At 37.5% G+C, this 22,052-nt stretch overlaps 1 protein-coding gene across 5 annotated transcripts in view; it reads left to right on the top strand.

The window, feature by feature from the left end:
• NT5C3A (5'-nucleotidase, cytosolic IIIA) overlaps positions 1–22,052 on the top strand; it is a 54,215-nt gene that overhangs the window by 14,910 nt on the left and 17,253 nt on the right. Inside the window, exons 1-2 of one of the 5 annotated variants that reach the window (XM_045495258.1) lie at positions 18,404–18,520; positions 19,244–19,339. The exons of 2 other annotated variants lie outside the window; for them this stretch is intronic. The gene's annotated coding sequence lies outside the window, so the exon portion shown is untranslated. Of the gene's footprint in view, positions 1–18,403; positions 18,521–19,243; positions 19,340–22,052 lie in introns of those variants that run through there. 2 more of the 5 variants (XM_045495259.1, XM_045495260.1) reach the window with 2 other exon arrangements.

The following is a 22,052-nucleotide window of genomic DNA, read 5'->3' as shown; positions in this document are numbered from 1 at the left end:
CAACCCCAGTGCAGCTCTTTCTGCCCACGGGTCCTGTCCCTGTACTCTAGTAAAATCACCTTTTTTGGGGGCACCTGGGTGGCTCAGTCAGTTAAGCGTCTGACTTCAGCTCACGTTATGATCTCACAGCTCGTGGGTTCGAGCCCTGCATCAAGCTCTTTGCTGACAGCTTAGAGTCTGGAGCCTGCTTCGGATTCTGTGTCTCCCTTTCTCTCTGCCCCTCCCCTGCTTGCACTCTGTCTCTCTCAAAGATAAATAAGCATTAAAAAAATTTTTTTTTAATAAATAAAATCACCTTTTTGTGCCAAAGACGTCACAAGAATTCTTTCTTGGCCATCAGCTCTGGACTCCCACCACTCCAAAATCAGTTACATTATGGTGCATTTGTATAATAAAATATTATTGCAGCTTAAAAAATAAGAAAGTAAATCTGTATGAGTTAACATTTAAAAAAACTCAAAAGATAGTAACTAGGGAGAAAAGCATATTCTAGAACAGTTGTGGTTCTGACAGAGATACACATGTATATGCTTGTATGTCACTTGAAATTCTTGAAAAACTGTATTAGAAGCTGTTTGTAGTTGTTACTAGTTATGGTGGAACTTGGGAGGATGAGACTGGGGAAGGAGATTTCTACTTTTTCATCCTTTAATGTTCTGTAGTGTTTGAAGTAACATGACCATGTTTATTTTTTTAAAAACTGGTTAATTGAAAGAAACATTTTAAAACCTGTGTTGGGACCACAGTATAGAAGCATCTTCATTATCAGTAGTAAGGTATTTTAATTAATTTGCTGAAGAGCCTTTGAATGTGTTATATTCATTTTAAATAATCAGTGGTAAGATCTGGAATGCATTTTAGTGTGCTTAATCTGGTAACTAAAGTATATGAAATTAGCATAACCAGAATCAAGAGATGAGCAGTGTGAGGAAAAGATAATTTTCCCTCTGCCTTTCTAAGTTCTGTGCTGGGACTCTATATCAAAAGTTAGAATTAACAAGAGAAAAACAAACAAGTTTTATTAGCACATGTACATGAGAGATACCTTGGGAAAAATGAGTAACTCTCCTGGGTGCTTTAAAATTATACCATCTACAGCTAAAGACAAAAAGAGAAAAGGTCATGAAAGAGGCCTGTTGTGGGATGGGAGGAAGAAAAGTATGGTAAACTTGAGTAAGGGTTGATGTGCAGATGTAAGTGCATTCTCTCCATTGATTTGAGTTTGAGGTGCTTTCATCATCTTTCTCTTCCTTCTCTTTTGGTACCGAGATGGAGACACACACAGAAATGGAGATTTCCTTTATAAATGTACATTTCCCTTGCAAAACAGAACTTCTGCTCTTTTCAGAGCTTCTCCGGTGTCTACAGTTTCTCTGAAATTATCAGCTCAAAATAATCCTTGTGCCAAAGAGGCATATGTTGGGGCGATATTCTGTCACACTCAAGGAGCAGGAATTAAAATAAGCCTGGATTAAAGAGAATGAAGCCCTAGGCTGCTATGGGCGTAAGTAGTAAAAAGGGGACAGAAAATTGGTGGATTGCAGAGGTGAAATCTGTAGGATTTAAAAGGGAACAGGATTGGTACCCTCAAAATCTGCCATCTTCTTTTTTCTTTAACTCGAGATGGTATTGAAGATGGTGGTTTGGGCCATTTCAGGGAGTTACTTAGTTTTCCTGGGTATCTCCCATGTATACAGGAAGTATGCATGTTATTAAACTTGTGTTTGTTTTTCTCCTATTAATCTGTCTTTTATTATAGGAGAGTTTTGGCCAAGAACCCAGAAGGGTATAGGCAAAATTATTTTTCCTCCCCCACAGATTTTATAATTTTTACAAAGTATCTTGGATTATCCTTAATTCATCATAGCAGTTTGAATGTTTCCTACAATTTGTTAAACCATTTCCATATATTTCTTTTTTGTTTGCATTTAAAACAATTCAGACATCACCTTATTTAGAGGTACTGAATTAAGCCTATAAAGAACCTGAAATCCAATTTTAATCCTTATTCTCTTTTAAATTAGGGATTGTAATTTGTCTCCTCAGTACAGTAAGTTATTTGAAATCCAGTGCCATGAACCTTATCTGAGGTTCCCCCCACCTTTAAAAATGTCAATCAAGGGGCGCCTGGGTGGCGCAGTCGGTTAAGCGTCCGACTTCAGCCAGGTCACGATCTCGCGGTCCGTGAGTTCGAGCCCCGCGTCAGGCTCTGGGCTGATGGCTCAGAGCCTGGAGCCTGTTTCCGATTCTGTGTCTCCCTCTCTCTCTGCCCCTCCCCCGTTCATGCTCTGTCTCTCTGTCCCAAAAATAAATAAACGCTGAAAAAAAAATAAATAAAATAAAATAAAATAAAAATGTCAATCAAGGAAATCTACACAATTCCATTTTTGTGTCAGCAGGTGGCAGACTTCTCTCTGCTATGGCTTAGTGCTGGCTTTCAAAATTACCTTTCTTGTTTATACATTTTTATGTTTACTTTCTCATTGCTGCTTAAACCTAAAGGTTTGCCACCCCAAAATGTGCCACTTTGTCATGTGAATTATTGTGAACTGAAGCCAGTCAAGACCCAGAGGGGTCAGGAAAAGCTTTTTACTGCCCTTCTACCTGCCTAAAAGAATTTAGAAAGGGGCGTGTACCAGGAAGAGAGCTATTACCAGAGATTGCTCTTTTATCTGAGAGATTTACCTGCGTGGAGGCAAATGTTGCTCTTCTCATTTTCCTGGAATTGCCTTCCTCCCCTTTGAAGCCCCAGACCTCTACCCCTTTCTCCTTAGCTCAGGATGGTTTATAAGCCTCAATTGCCTGACTGCTTTTAGGTCTCTTATCTTTATGGGTTCCCCCGTAGGTGTGAAATTAAGGATTTCTTTTCTGTTAATCTTTTTAGTGTGGGTGGTCTCAGCAAAGAACATAAAAGGGTAGAGGGCAAGTTATTGTTCTGCCCTTACAAACCATGAATCTATAAAATTTAAACCAACTGACACTCTTCTGCCATTATAGATGTAAATTCCATTGTCTATTTTTTTTCCATATATGTTGTTTATTTTCCTCATTTGCAAGGTGCTAGTAGATTACAGCGTTTTGTTTAGTGGTTGATTGGAAGGTTGCTTAATTAGTTTGGCAAGTTCCTGCTTGTAAGTGGGTGGAAATAGATAGTCAAATGGTTAACTTGATGTGGGTTCCCACAAGATCCTTCCTGTCCCCATTTTATCTCTGAAGCCTTGTCATGGCACAGCCCTCTCGTTTATTTTACATCAAATGCCCCACTCAAAGCCTGGGTTCAAAACACCATCATCAAAAAAACCCAAAATTTATCTAGATTTCTCTGTCACACCATTAGTGTTCTAAGGTAATGAGACCCTCAGTCGATTTTGATGGAGGGAGATAGGAAAAGTGTGAGAACCTAAGGATAACAGCATAGTGAAAAGTGACAAAATAGAAACCCACTGAAGTTACTTCAAGAAAACAGGGGGCTACCCTGGGGCTAGCACTAGAAAACACTTAGAAACTGATTCCTATTTGGGTTAGCTGGGCACCGCCCTATCATCCTGTGACCAGGAGAAAGGAACTAAAATTTGGGGGTGTCTACTTATGGCTAAATTCACTGTGCATGTTTACTTTATTTAATCCTTAAAAACACAGTCCAGCTAGTAATATTGTCATAATATGTATTAATTTGCTTAGGAACTAGCTTAGTAAGTAGCAGACCAGCCCTCAGTATGCTTTTAAAGAAAGCCTGCTTCCCACTTGGGAATAAGAATTGCTTTAATGAAGTGTTATTGTGTTGCTGATCTTTAAAAATTTTATCTCGGGGGTGCCTGGGTGGCTCAGTCGGTTAAGCGTCTGACTTCAGCTCAGGTCATGATCTCGCGGTCCGTGAGTTCAGAGCCTGGAGACTGCTTCGGATTCTGTGTCTCCCTCTCTCTCTGCCCCTCCCCTGTTCATGCTCTGTCTCTCTCTGTCTGAAAAATAAATAAACGTTAAAAAAAAAAATTAAAAAAAATTTATCTCTTTCCGGGCACCTGGGTGGCCCAGTTGGTTAAGCGTCTCACTTCTGCTCAGGTCATGATCTTGCGCTGGGATCTGTGCTAACAACTCAGAGCCTGGAGCCTGCTTCAAAGATTCTGTGTCTCCCTCTCTTCTCTGCCCCTTCCCTGCTCATGCTGTCTCTCTCTCTGTCTCTCACAAATAAATGTTTAAAATTTTTTTAAAATTTTTTCTCTTTCCAAGTTAAATACTTTATTCTATTTCATCTTTTTGATGGTTTTGTCACATGGCTTAGTTTTGGTAGGATGGGGAAATCTAGTGTTCCATAATTAATACAGTTATTCTGTAATTTATAAGTATTGTATCTTATATAGTAAAGATAAAATAATTTATTTAACAAGTTTCATAATTGCTGACTTGAACTCTAGAGTATCTGGTAAGGGAATGAAGTCATAACATATAATGTTTGCGAGTTTAGTAGTTGGTGAATCCTTGGTTCAGACTCAGCACTGCCACATTCTGATGGTTTAGCCTTGGAAGATTTTGTGGTTTTAAAAAAATGTTTATGTACTTTGAGAGAGACAGAAAGAGCATGAGCAGGGGAGGGGCAGAGAGAAGAAGAGAGAATCCCAAGCACACTCCACATTCAGCTCAGAGCCCAATGTGGGGCTCAGTCTCACAACTGTGAGATCATGACCTGAGCCAAGACCAAGAGTCGGCTGCTTAATCGACTGAGCCACCCAGGCACCCCTAGCCTTGGACAATTTCTAAGTCTCAATTTCCAGTTCTCCAGAATGGAGAAGATTCATCTAAAAACTCTTCTGCCCCCTTGTTTCTTTCAGGGTATTAAATTAAGAATATGTTCTGTCTTTGTGTTTGTATTGTTTATTTTACTTGGTATTTTAAATAATGCCTTTAGGAGAATTCCAACAGTGCATTCTAAATATCTACCCTGGGTTGTTAAGATTAAAAAAGAGATGATATGCATATAGTGCCAAACTTTGTTTACCACATAGTAGTTATTCAATAAATGCTAATCCTCTTTTCTTCCTTCTTGAGGTAAAGCAATTCTTTTCACAGCTGTCTTGTAGACATGATGTTCTCTTATAGGAGGTTCATATTAAGTAATGATTTAACAATTGTCTCTAAACAGTATTCTGTTTGAGCTCTCAGGCCTGGAGATAAAAGCAGAATGTCTAATTATACCATCATACATCTTTCTTAAAGTTAAAAAGTTTGGGAATGGAGGGGCGCCTGGGTGGCTCAGTTGGTTAAGATCATGGCTCATGGGGCGCCTGGGTGGCGCAGTCGGTTGAGCGTCCGACTTCAGCCAGGTCACGATCTCGCGGTCCGTGAGTTCGAGCCCCGCGTCAGGCTCTGGGCTGATGGCTCAGAGCCTGGAGCCTGTTTCCGATTCTGTGTCTCCCTCTCTCTCTGCCCCTCCCCCGTTCATGGTCTGTCTCTCTCTGTCCCAAAAATAAATAAACGTTGAAAAAAAAAAATTAAAAAAAAAAAAAAAAAAAGATCACGGCTCAGGTCACAATCTCATGGTTAGTGAGTTCGAGCCCCTTATCAGGCTCTGCACTGACAGTGCCACTGCAGAGCCTGCTTGGGATTCTCTCTCTCTCCTTCTCTCTCTGCCCCTCCCCATCTCTCAAAATAAATAAATAAAACTCAAAAGAAGAAAAAGAAAAAGATTCGGAATGGAGAGAGAATGTTGAGCAACAGTTTTTCACCTGAGTACCTAGCCCTCTAGGGCCTAATCCTTGCTGGCCTGCAATCATAATTTGTACATGGTTAAATTGACCTGAGTAGCATACTTACAGGCTTGGCATAATATAATTATATCATTTTCAGTTACTGAAATTTAATTTCACTAAAGTTGTATGAGAAACATGGGTTTTTGTAAAGAATAAAGCTTCTACATGTATTTCACTAATTTTGAATCCCCTCTAATACACTAAAAACAAGCATATCATATGATAGAGTATAGATGTTTAAAAATTTATTCATGAACTTCACATGTGTGGATTTCCAGTCATGGTTCTGTTTTAGGGAAGTTTTAATAGTTAAGGACTCATGAGTACCTGAATTAGATCCAGTTTTTTATAAAGAATTTCTCCCTTTTAATTTACCTGTTTTAAGCTTAATTTTACCCTGATTATCTTTTTATTTTATATGATATAATGCATGCTGAAAAAAAAATTACTACATCTAGATAAACAAAAAGAAATAATCAGCAATTTTCACCAGCTTAAAAAAAACCAACAGATTTTAGTGTACTCCTTTGTTTCTCTATGCATGTAACTATTGTCCTTTGTCCCAGCATGAGATTATATTGTAGCATTGTTTTTATTTTTATATTTTTAAGTTTACTTATTTATTTTGAGAGAGCTATAGCACTAGCAGGGAAGGGACAGAGAGAGAGGGAGAGAGAGAATCCCAAGCAGGCTCAGCACTATCAGTGCAGAGCCCAATGTAGCACTTGAATTCACCAACTATGACATCATGACTTGAGCTAAAATCAAGAGCCTGGCACTTAATGGACTGAGCCACCCAGGTGCCCCTGTAACATTGTTTTTAATAAGATTATTCATTTATTAATTTATTCCTTACCAGTTCTATACTTATTTTAGATTATTATATTCCTTTATGTTATTATATCATAATTTATTTTAGCAAATTCTTCATTGTTGAGCATTTAGATTGTTTTCCATTTTTCATTATGGTAAATAATGGATCAGTAAATATTCATGTAGCATCTTTGCAAATCAGTGACTGTTTAAGTAGAATGCTAGGTCAAAGGGCATGCACAAATCTAAGGCTTTTGAATGTACTCTCGGGTTACCCCCTGAAAAGTTTGTACCAATTTACATTTCCACCAGCAGTATATACAAGTACCTAGCTTCCTGTTTTCCTGGGAAGAGGTGTCATTTTTTTTTCTTATTTTTACCAAATAATATGTTTTTAAATATTCAGCTGAACCTTTAAAAATAATAGTGGCCATTTATTTTCTTCTTTTCTGAATTGTCTAAGTTATTTTTCTTGATTTGCAAGGGGTTTTATAATGATTTTAACCATGAGAGTATGTTAGGAATGTATTTTTCCAAGTCTTTGTTTCACTTCCATTTTTGAGTAGTCTAAGAGTGACCCTCCTTTCAAATCTTTAAATGTGTGCTATTGACTGCTGCTGCTTCTTTTTATTGAAGTGTAGTTGACATACAGTATTCTGTTAGTTTCAGGTGTATAACATAGTGATTCAACAGTTCATGCTCACCATGAAAAGTGTAGTCGTCATCTTCACCATACAAGATTATACAGTGTTATTGACTATATTTCCTATGCCCTACTTTTCATCTCCTTGACTTTATTTCATAACTTCCAGTTGGTGTTTCTTTTTTTTTTTTTTAATGTTTATTTATTTTTGAGAGAGAGAAACAGAGCGTGAATGGGGAGGGGCAGAGATAGAGGGAGACACAGAATCCAATGCAGGCTTCAGGCTCCGAGCTGTCAGCACAGAGCCCCGACATGGGCTGGAACCCACAAACCGTGAGATCATGACCTGAGCTGAAGTTGGACGCTTAACCGACTGAGCCACCCAGGCACTTTGTACTTCTTAATCCCCTTTATCTTTTTATCCCAATTCCCCACCCACCTAAATGCCTTCTTTAAACCAATGTACTAATTCTTTATAATGCTTTACGGAGCTTGATTTGTATATGACTCCTCATTTACACATTATGACTTCATTCGATATACAGAGTGGGAGGAGAATCTAACATATTGTTTAAATAGTTTGTGTAGCTTACTCATTAGTCTATCCTCCCAGCCAAAGAATGAGGAAGGCTACTCCAGAAAAAGTAGTAAGGTAGGATTTTACCTCAATAGATAATTTTCATTTTACCTTCATAAATATGGCTTAACATATGGCATGTCCATTTTGTCCAAAGATGTAGTAGCATTATATGTATTTCTTCATTCTTACATTTTGGGACATGTAACTTTTTTTTTATTAAAAAAAAAAAAAGTTTTTTAGTGTTTATTCTTGAGAGAGAGAGAGAGAGAGAATGAGTTGGGGAGGGGCAGAGAGAGAGGGAGACACAGAATCTGAAGCAGGCTCCAGGCTCTGAGCTATCAGCACAGAGCCCGACGTGGGGCTCAAACTCACGAACTGTGAGATCATGACCTGAGCTAAAGTCAGACACTTAACCAACTGAGCCACCCAGGCACCCCTAAAAATTTTTTTTAATGTTTAATTTTATTTTTGGGACAGAGAGAGAGACAGTGTAGGTGAGGAGTGGCAGAGGAAGAGGGAGACACAGAATCCAAAGCAGGCTTCAGGCTCTGAGCCTCAGCACAGAGCCCAACTTGGGGCTTGAACTCATGAACCATGAGATCATGATCTGAGCTGAAGTCAGATGCTTAACCAACTGAGCCACCCAGGCGCCCCAGGCCATGTAACTTTTTAAAAATAATATTTGTTTTCTTCTGGGCATAAGATAGGTTCATTACAGAAAATTTAGAAAATACCAAAGAATATGAAGAAGAAAATACAGTCAGCTGTGATCCTTTATTCCTCTGTAATGACTGTTAATTGAGTTTTATGATATATTTGATTCAGCCACGTTGAGTGATTATCTATACTATTGAATTTAGCTTGTTACTACATTATTATTTAGGACTGTTTTTTACTTTTTTTAATTTTTTTTTATTTTTGAGAAAGAGAGATAGTGTACAAGTAGGGGAGGAATAGAAAGAGAGGGAGACACAGAGTCTGAAGCAGGTTCCAGGCTCTGAGCTGTCAGCACAGAGCCAGCCCTATGCGGGGCTCAAACCCACGAACTGCAAGTTCATGACCTGAGCTGAAGTCCGACGTTTAACGGACTGAGCCACCCAGGCACCCCTAGGACTTTTGTATCTATATTCATACGTGAACTTAGGTTATGTATCCCCTTTTTGTACTACTTAAAAAAAAATTTTTTTTTAACGTTTTTTTATTTTTGAGACAGAGAGAAACAGAGCATGAAGGGGAGGGTCAGAGAGAGAGGGAGACACAGAATCTGAAACAGGCTCCAGGCTCTGAGCTGTCAGAACCCAACGCGGGGCTCGAACTCACGGACCGCGAGATCATGACCTGAGCTGAAGTGGAACGCTTAACCAACTGAACCACCCAGGCGCCCCCCCCCCAAAATTTTTTTTAATGTTTATTTATTTTTGAGGGAGAAAGAGACAGAGCATGAGCGGGGGAGGGACAGAGAGAGAGAGAGGGGGGCATGGAATCCGAAGCAGGCTCCAGGCTCTGAGCTGTCAGCACAGAACCTGACACAGGACTTGAACCCACAGAGGTAAGATCATGACCTGAGCCGAAGTTGCAAGTTTAACTGACTGAGACACCCAGGTACCCCCCTCTCCCCCCCCCCCCCCGCTTTTTGTACTATTTTTGATAGGCTTTTGTTTCAGGGTTTTTATACTAGTTTCATAAATGGAATTGGATAGCTTAACCTCTTTTTTATGTGTTGTTAAGCAGTTTATATCTAGCATGGAGCCCTTTAAAAGTTTGAAAGAGATCACCAGTATGATGCCTGACTATAAAGTATAAAGCACTTTGAAGGCCATTCTCTGATAAACCTACTTTTATAAGTTCCATTCTGATGAACACACGTTCCATTGTTGAACATATGTTACCAAAACTTTTCATAGGTTAAATTAAGTATTTTGGTCTAACATACTGAGTTTACTAATATTTAAGGAAGTTTTTTTAGTCCTTTTAGGACTATATTTTGTGGGTTTTTTCTATTTACATACTTTTAAAACTCAAGTTCTCACTCATCTTCCATATAATTTCAAGTAATCCTTTGCTATAAGTTATTTATAAACTTGAATCTCTTTCAAAATAAATTTCTTCATCATTTTCTTACCTTTCTATTTTTTAAATGAGTTTATCCTGCAGAGCAAAAAGAAGATAGTAAGTTTTTGTACTCTCCATTTAGAGGTATTGGATATAATAATATGAACTATAAAAGCATAAATAACATAACCATTTTTGCTATTTTTTTAGTATAACCCATACCAAAAGAACAATACTGTTTCTTTTCAACAGACAGAATACCAACTGTGTGATTGTGGAAGGAGTCCAAAATTAAAACAAAGTTTTTCTTCTTGTTCCATTTCAGGTACCGAAATCAGATATAATAAAATGGAAACAACAATTTCAGTGCTAAGCAAGCATCTTGGAATATTAGAACATAGTGCCTTTCAGAGGAGAGCCAGTGAAGACTCCCTTCATTAATGATACAGTATTACATCCAGTTTTCTTGAACTTTTTTTTTTAATGTTTTTATTTATTTTTGAGAGAGAGAGATAGCAGGAACTGGGGAGGGGCAGAGAGGGAGACTCAGAATCCGAAACAGGCTCCAGGCTCGGAGGTGTCAGCACAGAGCCCAACAGGGGACCAAAGTCGGTGCTCAACCAACTGAGCCACCCAGGTGCCCCCAATTTTCTTGAACTTGACCTACCTGTTGCAACATACATGTCATTTCCTCTAAAGGAGTTTAAACTACAGAATTTACTACTTTTTAAGTTAAAAAAGTTATAAACCATGTTCGAGAACTGCATTTGAGTTTCTGAAAATTAAGTTACTCAATCCTAGATTTTTGCATAGTTTTTAAGAAATGCATTGAGATTAGAACCATAGGTTTTCCTCAGTTTGCATATATGCCTGTAAATTCATAAATGTAACAGTCAACTTCACTAACAGTCACCTATTAGGATAAGTTTTTGGAGTGATTTTAAATGAGAAGAAACTTACAGAAGATCTTTACTTCCTGTTCATCCCAAAATGGAAGCATTCATTGTTCCATCTCTGATTTGGCTCCTTAAACATTTAAAATCGTATTCATATAAACATTAACAACACCTGTTTCAATTCTGTGTTGATCAGTCACAGTGTTGAAGTTAGTTGACTCTTGCCTTCTTTTTTTTTATTTTTATTTTTTAACGTTTATTTATTTTTGAGACAGAGAGAGACAGAGCATGAACAGGGGAGGGGCAGAGAGAGAGGGAGACACAGAATCGGAAACAGGCTCCAGGCTCTGAGCGGTCAGCACAGAGCCCAACGCGGGGCTTGAACTCACGGACCGCGAGATCATGACCTGAGCCAAAGTCGGACACTCAACCGACTGAGCTACCCAGGCGCCCCGACTCTTGCCTTCTTTAGAGGAGTTATAAGAGAAGTCAAATGCTTAGACGGATGTTTTACATGTTTAAAAAATCATCTTTCTATATATATCATACAGCAATTACAGGAATTAGCAGGAACAAGTTTTGCAAGAATCCTTACAGAGAGTATTGCATCTCACCTCCTACTGAATGGTCTTTCTTATATGATTTTATTGTTTTGTTTGGAATACTTTCCTAGGGTGTCAGTCACATTCAGATTGGAGTTTAAAAATACATTCCAGGGGCGCCTGGGTGGCGCAGTCGGTTGAGCGTCCGACTTCAGCCAGGTCACGATCTCGCGGTCCATGGGTTCGAGCCCCGCGTCAGGCTCTGGGCTGATGGCTCAGAGCCTGGAGCCTGTTTCCGATTCTGTGTCTCCCTCTCTCTCTGCCCCTCCCCCGTTCATGCTCTGTCTCTCTCTGTCCCAAAAATAAACGTTGGAAAAAAAAAATACATTCCATAGCCAAATTATAGGATTATGGTAAACTGAGTTAGTAGTTATGCCTTAGAGTAAATAGTTGAGAAATAAAGTACACTTATTACAGGTTTTATGTAGAATTGTGAAGGGATTTCTTTCACATACAACTATGAAGTAATGGAGTACTTTTATTCCCTTTACTTCTCAGCCCCAAGATTACAGGGAAAATGAATCAATCAATAAATAAGTTATTAAGGTTTAAACAGATAGATTTGATTTTCTGTGGACTTGTTGTTTTTTCATTATTTCAAAATCTTGAGAAACTTTTTGATGGCAAATATGAAGTGATCATTTTTAGCTTTTCAAGTTGATTGAATAATTGACAGTATCTAAAAAGTTGTAACTAGTTACTCAGAAGTACAAATGGGTATCTTTTTTTCTCATTGATAAAGACAGCCAGTTTCAGTGTTATAAGAGGAGACAAATCTTCCACAGATTTGAGTCCTGTACGAGAAGTTCTGTGCTCTTTGGCATATCAGTTACAAGTGTAGAGTTTCCTTTAGGAGCTTCAGGAGTGATTTCTGTTTCTATGACCAGGAGTAAAGAAACTCCCAAGGCAACAGGGACCAGTCATCGAGTCCACTACTGAATGGTCTTCATTGTGCTGCTAAAAAGCCTCCAACTTCTTACTTCTAAAACCTTTATATTCCCTTTCAAAAACAAAACATCGTATCTGAGAGCGATTTCAAACAAAATTCATTTTCTTTTTCTCTGTACTTTGTGTTCTTTTTCTTTCTTTTTTTTTTTTTTTTTTTTTGTGGCACAGTTTCAAAACATTATTCTTATTCACAGACATCTTTAGCCCTCTCGTGTGTTATGTGTATATTATTGCCTAGAAACAGCATGATGTAATAAGAGAAAAGTCACATAAGTAGTAAGTAACCCCTTCAGACCTTAGATTTCTTATCAACAATAAAGGGGGAATATTATCTTTTTTGTAAGGCTTTACTGAATAAATTAAAATGGAACATGTTACCAGGGAGCAAGAATATCCTGTCCCCTCAAGGTCCTTTTTGCTAGGCTAAGAATCAAATTGACATGAGACAGATTAACAGGAGGAAAAATCAAACTTAATAGCATACATCTGGAGAACCCACAAAGACATGGAAATTCCAAAGACAGGCAGAATGAAGTATGTATGTCATTGTGAACAAGGAGAAGGGGTCTGGGTCTTCAAAGGGAAGGAATGCAAGCCTGAGGAAAAATAAACAAATATTTGCTGGGCCGCTTAGAAATGGTGGGACAAAGAGAGAACTTGGATCAAAGAGGCCTTGCTAGGTTCCTCTCTGTCCACTCTACCTAATTTATAGTAGTGTAGTTATCTGTGATGATAGCTGTCTTTCTGGAGAAGGTCTTTTATCTAAATTATTATAAGCAGTTGTAAGGGGTAGGAGGGTGGAGGTAAAGAGCTTTTCCTAAATCTTCTGGGTCTTGATTATTTTTAACTCAAAATAATCTTTATTCTAAAGTGGGCCATCTTAGGGTAGCCCCTGCCCTTGGTCCCACAATATATAAAAGGCCATTGCATGCTTCTGGGACTCTGACACACAAGGTAAGAAAGTGCTTGAAAAGTGTTAGTCCCATTTGGAGGGATAGCCCACCAGACATCCCATCCAACCCCCAGTTCATATACCCACTGGGTGGAATTAAACTGTGGGAGAAGTTCCCTGTAGTCAGGAAGCCGTACTCCTATTTCCTCTCTTCTCTCCTTAGACTAGCAGGACAGAACACCAGGGCACCAAAGCTATCTTCTATCTCTTTGATAATATACTAGTCATCTTTCTTTTCATACTGTATTTTGTTTAATTTTTTTTTTTAATTTTTTTTTAATGTTTATTTATTTTTGACAGAGACAGAGACAGAGTGCGAGTGGGTTAGGGGCAGAGAGAGAGGGAGACACAGAAGCAGAAGCAGACTCCAGGCTCTGAGCTGTCAGCACAGAGCCCAACGCGGGGCTCGAACTCACGAGCTGTGAGATCATGACCTGAGCCGAAGTCGGACACTCAACCGACTGAGCCACCCAGGCGCCCCTGTATTTTGTTTTATTTTAGAGCAAACTGGGTGAATTCCTTGCTTTTGTCTCCCCATTAGAAATACTGTTTCACTAACTGACTTGTTTCGTTTAGCATAACACATTCTAGTTCCTCTACGTTGCAAATGGCAAGATTTCATTCTTTTTTTAACTTTATTTATTTATTTTGAGAGAGAAAGAGGAAGCATGCATGGGGGAGGGGCAGAGAGAGAGAGAGAGAGAGAGAGAGAGAGAGAGAATCCTAAGCAGGCTTTGGTCTATGAGCGCAGAGCCCGACGCAGGGCTCGAACTCAACAAACCCTGAGATCATGACCTGAGCTGCAATTAAGAGTCGGACACTCAACCAACTAAGCCACCCAAGCACCCCATGATTTCATTATTTCTGATCACTGAGTAATATTGCATTGCATATATATACCACATCTTCTTTATCCATTCATTATTTGATGGATATTTGGGCTCTTTCCATAATTTGACTATTGTTGATAGTGCTGCTATAAACATTGGGGTGCATGTGTCCTTTCGAATCAGCATTTTTGTATCCTTTGGATAAATACCTAGTAGCGCAATTGCTAGGTCATAGGGTAGCTGAATTTTTAATTTTTTGAGGAACTTCCATACTGTTCTCCAGAGTGGCTGCACCAGTTTGCATTCCCACCAACAGCAGAAGTGTTCCCCTTTCGCCTTATCCTTGCCAACATCTGTTTTTTCCTGAGTTGTTAATTTTAACCATTCTGACAGGTGTGAAGTGGTATCTCACTGTGGTTTTGATTTGCATTTCCCTGATGATGAGTAATATTGGACATCTTTTCATGTGTGTGTTAGCCATCTGGATGTCTTCTTTGGAAAAGTGTCTATTCATGTCTTTTGCCCATTTCTTCACTGGATTATTTGTTTTTTGGGTGTTGAGTTTGATAAGTTCTTTATAGATTTTGGATACTAACCCTTTGTCTGAAATGTCATTTGCAAATATCTTCTCCCATTCCATCGGGTACCTTTTAGTTTTGCTGATCGTTTCCTTTGTTGTGCAGAAGCTGTTTATCTTGATGAGGTCCCAATAGTTCATTTTTGCTTTTGTTTCCCTTGCCCCCAGAGACAAGTCAAGTCTGAACTTGTTGTGGCCGAGGTCCAAAGAGGTTGTTGACTGTTTTCTCCTCTAAGATTTTGATGGTTTCCTGTCTTATATTTAGGTCTTTCATCCATTTTGAATTTATTTTTATGTATGGTGTAAGAAAATGGTCTAGTTTCATTTATCTGCTTGGCTGTCCAGTTTTCCCAATACTATTTACTGAAGAGACTGTCTTTTTTCCATTGGATATTCTTTCCTGGTTTGTTGAAGATTAGTTGATTGTGATTTCACTCATATGTGGAATTTAAGAAACAAAACAGATGAATATAGGGGAAGGGAAAGAAAAATAAGATAAAAATAGGGAGGCAAACCATAAGAGACTCTTAAGTACAAAGAACAAATTGAGGATTGCTGGAGAGGTGTTGGATGGGGGGAATGGGCTAAATGGGTGATGGGCATTAAGGAAGGCACTTGTTAAGATGGGCACTGGGTTATGTAAGTGATGGATCACTAAATTCAATTCCTGAAACCCTTATTACACTATATGTTAACTAACTTGGATTTAAGTTAAAAAAAAGAAAGAAAGAAAATACTGTTTCAAATCATCTGTCCATGATATTGACTAGCTCCAGGTGTTTTTTTAATTTATTTTTTAACGTTCTTTTCTGATTATACACATTTGTGCTACTACTGTAACATTTTAAATCATTTTTTGTTCCCCATGAAATTCATTGTATAAAGCTCAGGAAAAAAATGGTCCCATAATCCCATCACAGATACTGTCTTATGTGTTCTATTTTAGACTTTACTATGCTTGTGTAAAGAATTCCCCCCAAATTGGACTCTTGCTGTAGATATTCTCATAACTTTTTTCACTCAATAGTAGATCATGTACATCTCCAGTACATGAGTAAATGTTGATCTCATAGAGCAGTACTGTCCAGTGATTTACAGGCATAAATTCTGAAGTCAGAGACCTGAGTTTGAATCCATTTCTGTCACTTGCCAGCTATAGCCTTAATTAATTCACCTATCAAATGAAGATAATGATAACACATACATTATAGGGTTATGAGTATTATATGAGATGAAGTATGTCAAGGACTTAGAAGTATCTGACACATGGTAAACGTACAATAAATTTTAACAATTAATAATAATAATGTTGGGAACTATGATCTTATATTTTATGTGTATACCACAGTGTATTCACCTCTTTTATATTAATGATAATTTAGATATTGGGCATTTAGATTGTTTACAATTTCTCAGTATTATAAAACAAGTCTGTAGTATGTATCTTTGTGTACTAGATGGCAGCTATATATCTTTGGCGACTAGATCTTTGTGTACTGCCTTATTTCCTTAGGATAAAAGCCTTAGGGCATAAAATTGTTGTGTCAAAAGGAATGTATATTTCTAAAGTTTTTAATAGTATTTCTAAATAGCCCTCCAAAAAAGAACTCTGACTCCAGCATCCTGTATTGTTGTTGAGAATGACTTGAGTCATCTTTCTAAGTGGTATCTTTAAAATTCTTATTATGGCTACCTACATTGATATATTACAGGACAATTAAGTCATAATATTCATATATAATACAGAGTATTTTTAAAAAGGATCACCTGGTTGCCCTTGAGCCTCCATTAGTAGACTATAAAAGATTTTCCTTGTAGAAGAATGTTTTGTTGTAAGTCTTCTCATCTTATTAAAATAAGATAGCTGTGCCAAATTTTTAACCTTTGGTAGATACCAAGTTTGGATAATTTGTTAGTGGCCTTTTTAAAATTCGTTAACAAAAATTGGGAGTTTGTTTTTAATAGAGCATGCTACTTCACAAAATTTGATTACTGAAATGTTATGTGAGTTCGATTTCTCTTGAACATAGAAAAGAGAGGGCAGATATAAAAATTTATTTACGAAAGTGTAGCTTCCTCATGTTCCTAATGATAAAGCTTCCCCAGGGGTAAGCATAACTTATCTATGAGGCCCTGACATATGGCATTAGCATATTGCAGTCCTGCTAGTCAAGTTAAAAACAAGACTTGTTCTCTTTAAAAGTTAAAAATATTTTTCTTCACAAAAGATTGACCACTTATTTCCAACAGGAAAGGCATGTTTTTCCATTTTTTAACAAAATTTTCAATGAAACTTAGTTTTCATTGTGTTCAATTTTTTTTTTTTTTTTTTTTTTAGCAAATCCATGCATGGTCTTAATAAAATTTGCAGTGTAGGCAATATGAAGAAAAACATAAAAATAAAAATCACTTAAATCCCAGTGCCCTGTAATAAAGGCTCATAACATTCTAGTGACCACTTAGCATGCATCATGTATTTTTTCATGTATCTTAAATGCATCATGTATTTTTTCATGTGTCTTAAATGAGGTAATCTTTTAAAAATTGTGTTGGGGCGCCTGGGTGGCGCAGTCGGTTAGGCGTCCGACTTCAGCCAGGTCACGATCTCGCGGTCCGTGAGTTCGAGCCCCGCGTCGGGCTCTGGGCTGATGGCTCAGAGCCTGGAGCCTGTTTCCGATTCTGTGTCTCCCTCTCTCTCTGCCCCTCCCCCATTCATGCTCTGTCTCTCTCTGTCCCAGAAATGAATAAACGTTGAAAAAAAAAAATTTTTTTTTAAATAATAAAAAAATAAAAATTGTGATAAAATACAACATCAAATTTACTATTTTAACTATTTTAACTATTTTTAACGTTTACTTATTTTTGAGAGAGAGAGAGACACACAAAGACTGAGCAGGAGAGGGGCAGAGGGGGAGACAGAACCTGAAGCAGGCTCCAGGCTCTGAGCTGTCAGCACAGAGAGCCCGGACACAGGGCTCGAACTCACAGACCACGAGATCACGACCTGCGCTGAAGTTGGATGCTTAACTGACTGAGCCACTGAGGTGCCCCTGTCTGTTTTAACTATTTTTTAAAAGTTTGTTTTTTTTTTCAGCGTTTATTTATTTTTGGGACAGAGAGAGACAGAGCATGAACGGGGGAGGGGCAGAGAGAGAGGGAGACACAGAATCGGAAGCAGGCTCCAGGCTCTGAGCCATCAGCCCAGAGCCCGACGCGGGGCTCGAACTCACAGACCGCGAGATCGTGACCTGGCTGAAGTCGGACGCTTAACCGACTGCGCCACCCAGGCGCCCCTGTTTTAACTATTTTTAAGTGTACAGTTCAGTGACATTAAATACACTGAGGTTGTGCAACCATCACCACCATCCATCTCTAGAACTCTTCATTTTCCAAATTGAAACTTTGTACTCATTGAGCCCTGGCTACCCATTCTCCTCTCCCCCAGTCCTTGGCAACCACAACCTAATTTGGTTTTACCTTCTGTTGCACTGTAATTTCATACATAAAAATGCATACACCACAAGTACACTGGCAACCAAAAAACAGGATGAGGAAGGGAGTATTTGTAAGTGTTAATATGGAGGCTCTGTTTTTCTTTGCAGAGCAAGTTGCCAGCTCTAATAGTACAGATTTACCTTCTCTTAACTGTCACATTATTTCAGTTGATAATTTTCTGTTGACTGGCTGGGGACTAGCTCAGAGCTAGCAAGTGTCACCCAGAGCATAATAAAGCACTGTGTAGTAATGCGTCACAAGACTGTTTTTGCATAGAGCTTAGCCAAGGCTTTTGGAACCGCCCTCAGTTGCACCTTGTGCTATATTAGTACTTCTCAGACAGGAAGAATTTTCTTTCGCTGGTGTAGCTGGTCCGGTTACTTTCAGGGTAAGTGTGTACAGTTCATGGAAACAAATGAGTTTCTTTTGTTTAACTTTATCTTTTATTTGGTTCAGTATCTTGGTGAAATTTTAGGCATTTAAAAATACAAATTAAGGAAATAAAAATAGAATAAAGCAGTATAATGCAAAACTTTAACATTTGCAAAGATATGAATATGTATAACCTTGCAGTGCTTTGGGTCTCAGAAATTACAATTTATAGGATCTAATTTTAAGAGCTTCTTGTTTCACATATAAATGTTAACTAAAAGCAAAGTACCCTCAGAAATCTCTTCTCAAAGGGGAAAAAAAAAACATTGTAAGATCCAATTTTGTTGTTCATTTAGTTGCTCTGTGACTTAATTTTGCTGATTGCTATGCTTTGTGTCCCTAGGATTAGGAAGCATTTATTATGGCTAGTAATAAAGATAATTTTTATTACGTGCCTGTGAGTTTTAGCCAAGATATCATGGAGTGTAATTATATTGGTGTGTTTTAGGAATTGATAAAAGCTGGATCACAATATCTAAGGTTTATAACAAATTGTATATTGAAAATTAAGATTCAAACATATATTACTGTAAAAGCCTAGAATGTTATGGTTAACTTAGATTTAAATAATTGAATTTACCTTATTTTTTATAGTTTTTTTTTTTCTTTTTTTAATCAGGAAAATTAAGTAATACAGGACACCATTTCTTAAAGCAATTTACTTGGTTTTTATTGGCAGTGTATATCCAAACCCTGCATCCCTGGATATTGCTTACCACCTATGCTGTTGTTCTAGGACAAATTCAAGGACAGAAGAACTCAGAGTACCCTTAGGGTAATCAGTATAAATTACTTAATTTCCATGTGCCTTGGTTTATTCCTCTTGAAAAATGCTATTAGATATTAAGGCAGTGGAGGTGGGAGGATATATGAATAAATTCTAAGCTCTGAAATTGTGCATTTTCTTAAGTGTCCATAAAAGTCTGACCGAGAAGCCAAGTTTTACTATTTAAGGAAATTGGTATAAATTCCCAATTTTTAAATAACTAGCCTTTGAAATCTATTTTTCTTCTATCTCCTTCTCTTCCCACCTTTTCCTATTCCGTTTCTTTTTTCTTTCTCCCAACAGCCTAGGAAAGACCTGAGAATGTTCAGTTTCATTTTTGGTTTATGTCTGTATCGAGAAAGTTTCACTTTCCAGTTTGTATATCTTTTTTTCACCGCTGCCTTGAAAATCTAATTAGGGAGAATTATTTAAATGCTTCATGAAACTGATTTACAATGCTACTGAAATAATAAACTTACAGTTTTATTCCGTGTCCTAAGAAAGTGTCATTATTAAAAACGTAAGCTATATCATAAGTAATACAGGTTGCTGGAAAAGTGTAGCAAAAATGGATTCATTTGGAAATTTAGTACTGTTGCTGACTGATACCCTGTCCATATTATAGTAATACGCATCTTATGTAAGTAGTGTGCAGTTTACCATTCAAACTTTCTTTACCTTATTCTTGTATAGTGTAAATGTTTCTGCAAGTATCACAATTAAAGCAGCCTCACAACTTTTTAAACCAATGTTAATGAATTTAATCTTTTTCACTTTTCCCGTAAGACAGAGTCAAGTAGGCCTTTAAAAAGTATTCAGTTTGCCTTCAGATACTTTAAAACTTGTATAAAGGCAAGTAAATTTTTTCATATAGATGTAGAAATTTTCAGTCATTGATTTGTAAATATCTTTTCAAGGTAAAGTTAATGATCTCAGAAGGAAATAACCATGATAGCTAATTCAGTTACCCAGTTTGTGCTATTCAAGCGAAGTTCTTACCTCTTGCTTCAGATTCTTTGTAATAAACACTGTTAGCGCAGAGACCTTAACCTCATAGTGAAGGCACACAAAGTAATTATTCCAATTTCCACATTTTCCAGTCCACATTTAAAATTCCAAAGACTTTGAAACTTCAAAACTTCCCGTGAAGAGAGTTCATAGTTGCAGGGTAGTATTTTCTATTTTTGAACATGTCTTCTACACTTGATGTGTTTTTTCCAACAGCTCTTCTCTTGAAGCATCTGCAACAGATGACTGTTGGCAAAGTAAGCCAGAACATTATATACCAAGTATAGGCTTACAAGCCTATTGGTTTAAAAATACCCTGCCCTAATTTTCAATGTCTTCCTTAGAATAGTGCCAGAATGCTGGCATTTATGCCTTAGTCTTTACAGTTTTGTAATGATAGAAACAATGGGGTGATTTTTGTATTAGGACAACAGTATCACTTTATGTGATATTATCTCTCAACAAGGATACATTCTGGTCAGATTGCCAGTGAGAATTGGGGAGAGCAAGGATGTTCAGTTGAAATTTACATGGTATCCATAAACTATTAGGTTTACTTATCAAAAATATGTCCTAAAATTGGCCATTGTCAAATTTCTGTTTGTGTTTTTTTTAATAAAATACGAAGAGACCATGAGAAAGACAGTTACTTTTTCAAATAACACTGGTTTTTTTTTTTCCTTTTCTTTTATTACTAAACATAAATGCTCCAAAAAGAGCAAAATTGGGGGGTGGGGTGGTGAAGAGGAATGGGCTGCCTGGCTCTGTGTAACAAAAACATCTGAGATTCCCAGATATTAAAATGTATTCTGCACTGCTTGAATTCTCTTTTCCTTTGGGTTTTTCAGATGTTTCAGGGTACATGGTGTTTTTGTAAACTCTACGGTACTTTATTTTTTTTTTTAATGTTTGTTTATTTTGAGAGAGAGAGCATGTGTGCAAGCAGGGGAGGGGCAGAGAGAGAGAGGATCTCAAGCAGGCTCCACACTGTTAGTGTGGAGCCCGATGTGGCGCTTGAACTAATGAACCGTGAGATCATGACCTTAGCTGAAATCAAGAGTTGGATGCTTAACTGACTGAGCCACCCAGGCACCCCAACTCTACTGTACTTTAAATAGTGCTTTCAGACAAATGTAGACTCCTTTTCAATATTAAACAACAAAGGAAAACCATAAGCATATTGTATGCTTTAGTTTCTGTAAATGAAGAAACAAATTTGCAGGCAACTTCCATGACATCTTTGTTTATGAGGATTGACAGAAAGGAAGGGTTACTTCAATTTGACTATGATCATCTAAAGACTACTAACCCCCAAACTACCATTACAATTACATTTTCAGGGTAGCGATCAAAGCTTTTATGAGTTACAGATACTTCTGCAGATAGTACATTATTTTTCAGATGTGAAAAATTGGAAGTATCTTACTATTTGGAAATACTGTTTACTAGCTCTAAGATGCCACCAATCATAAAACCATTAGTTTACAAACAGCCTTTCGGGAGGGGGGGGGGACAGGAAATACCTTTTTATAAGACATTTCCTAATTTAATGCATTTAAAATGAAAGGGGGAGGAATGAATTTTAGAATTTGAGAAAATGCTACAATAAATTTTAATTATAAAGAACACATATATAATGTCCAACTTTTAAGAAAAAAGTTTTTTCCCCTTTTGATAAAGTTGCCCTTTTTATTTACTTTTTAATTTTTTTTAA

The sequence above is a fragment of the Leopardus geoffroyi genome, chromosome A2 (assembly GCF_018350155.1).
Source record: "Leopardus geoffroyi isolate Oge1 chromosome A2, O.geoffroyi_Oge1_pat1.0, whole genome shotgun sequence".
Classification (NCBI taxonomy): Eukaryota; Metazoa; Chordata; class Mammalia; order Carnivora; family Felidae; genus Leopardus; species Leopardus geoffroyi.
This window is presented reverse-complemented; position numbering and strand designations above follow the sequence as displayed.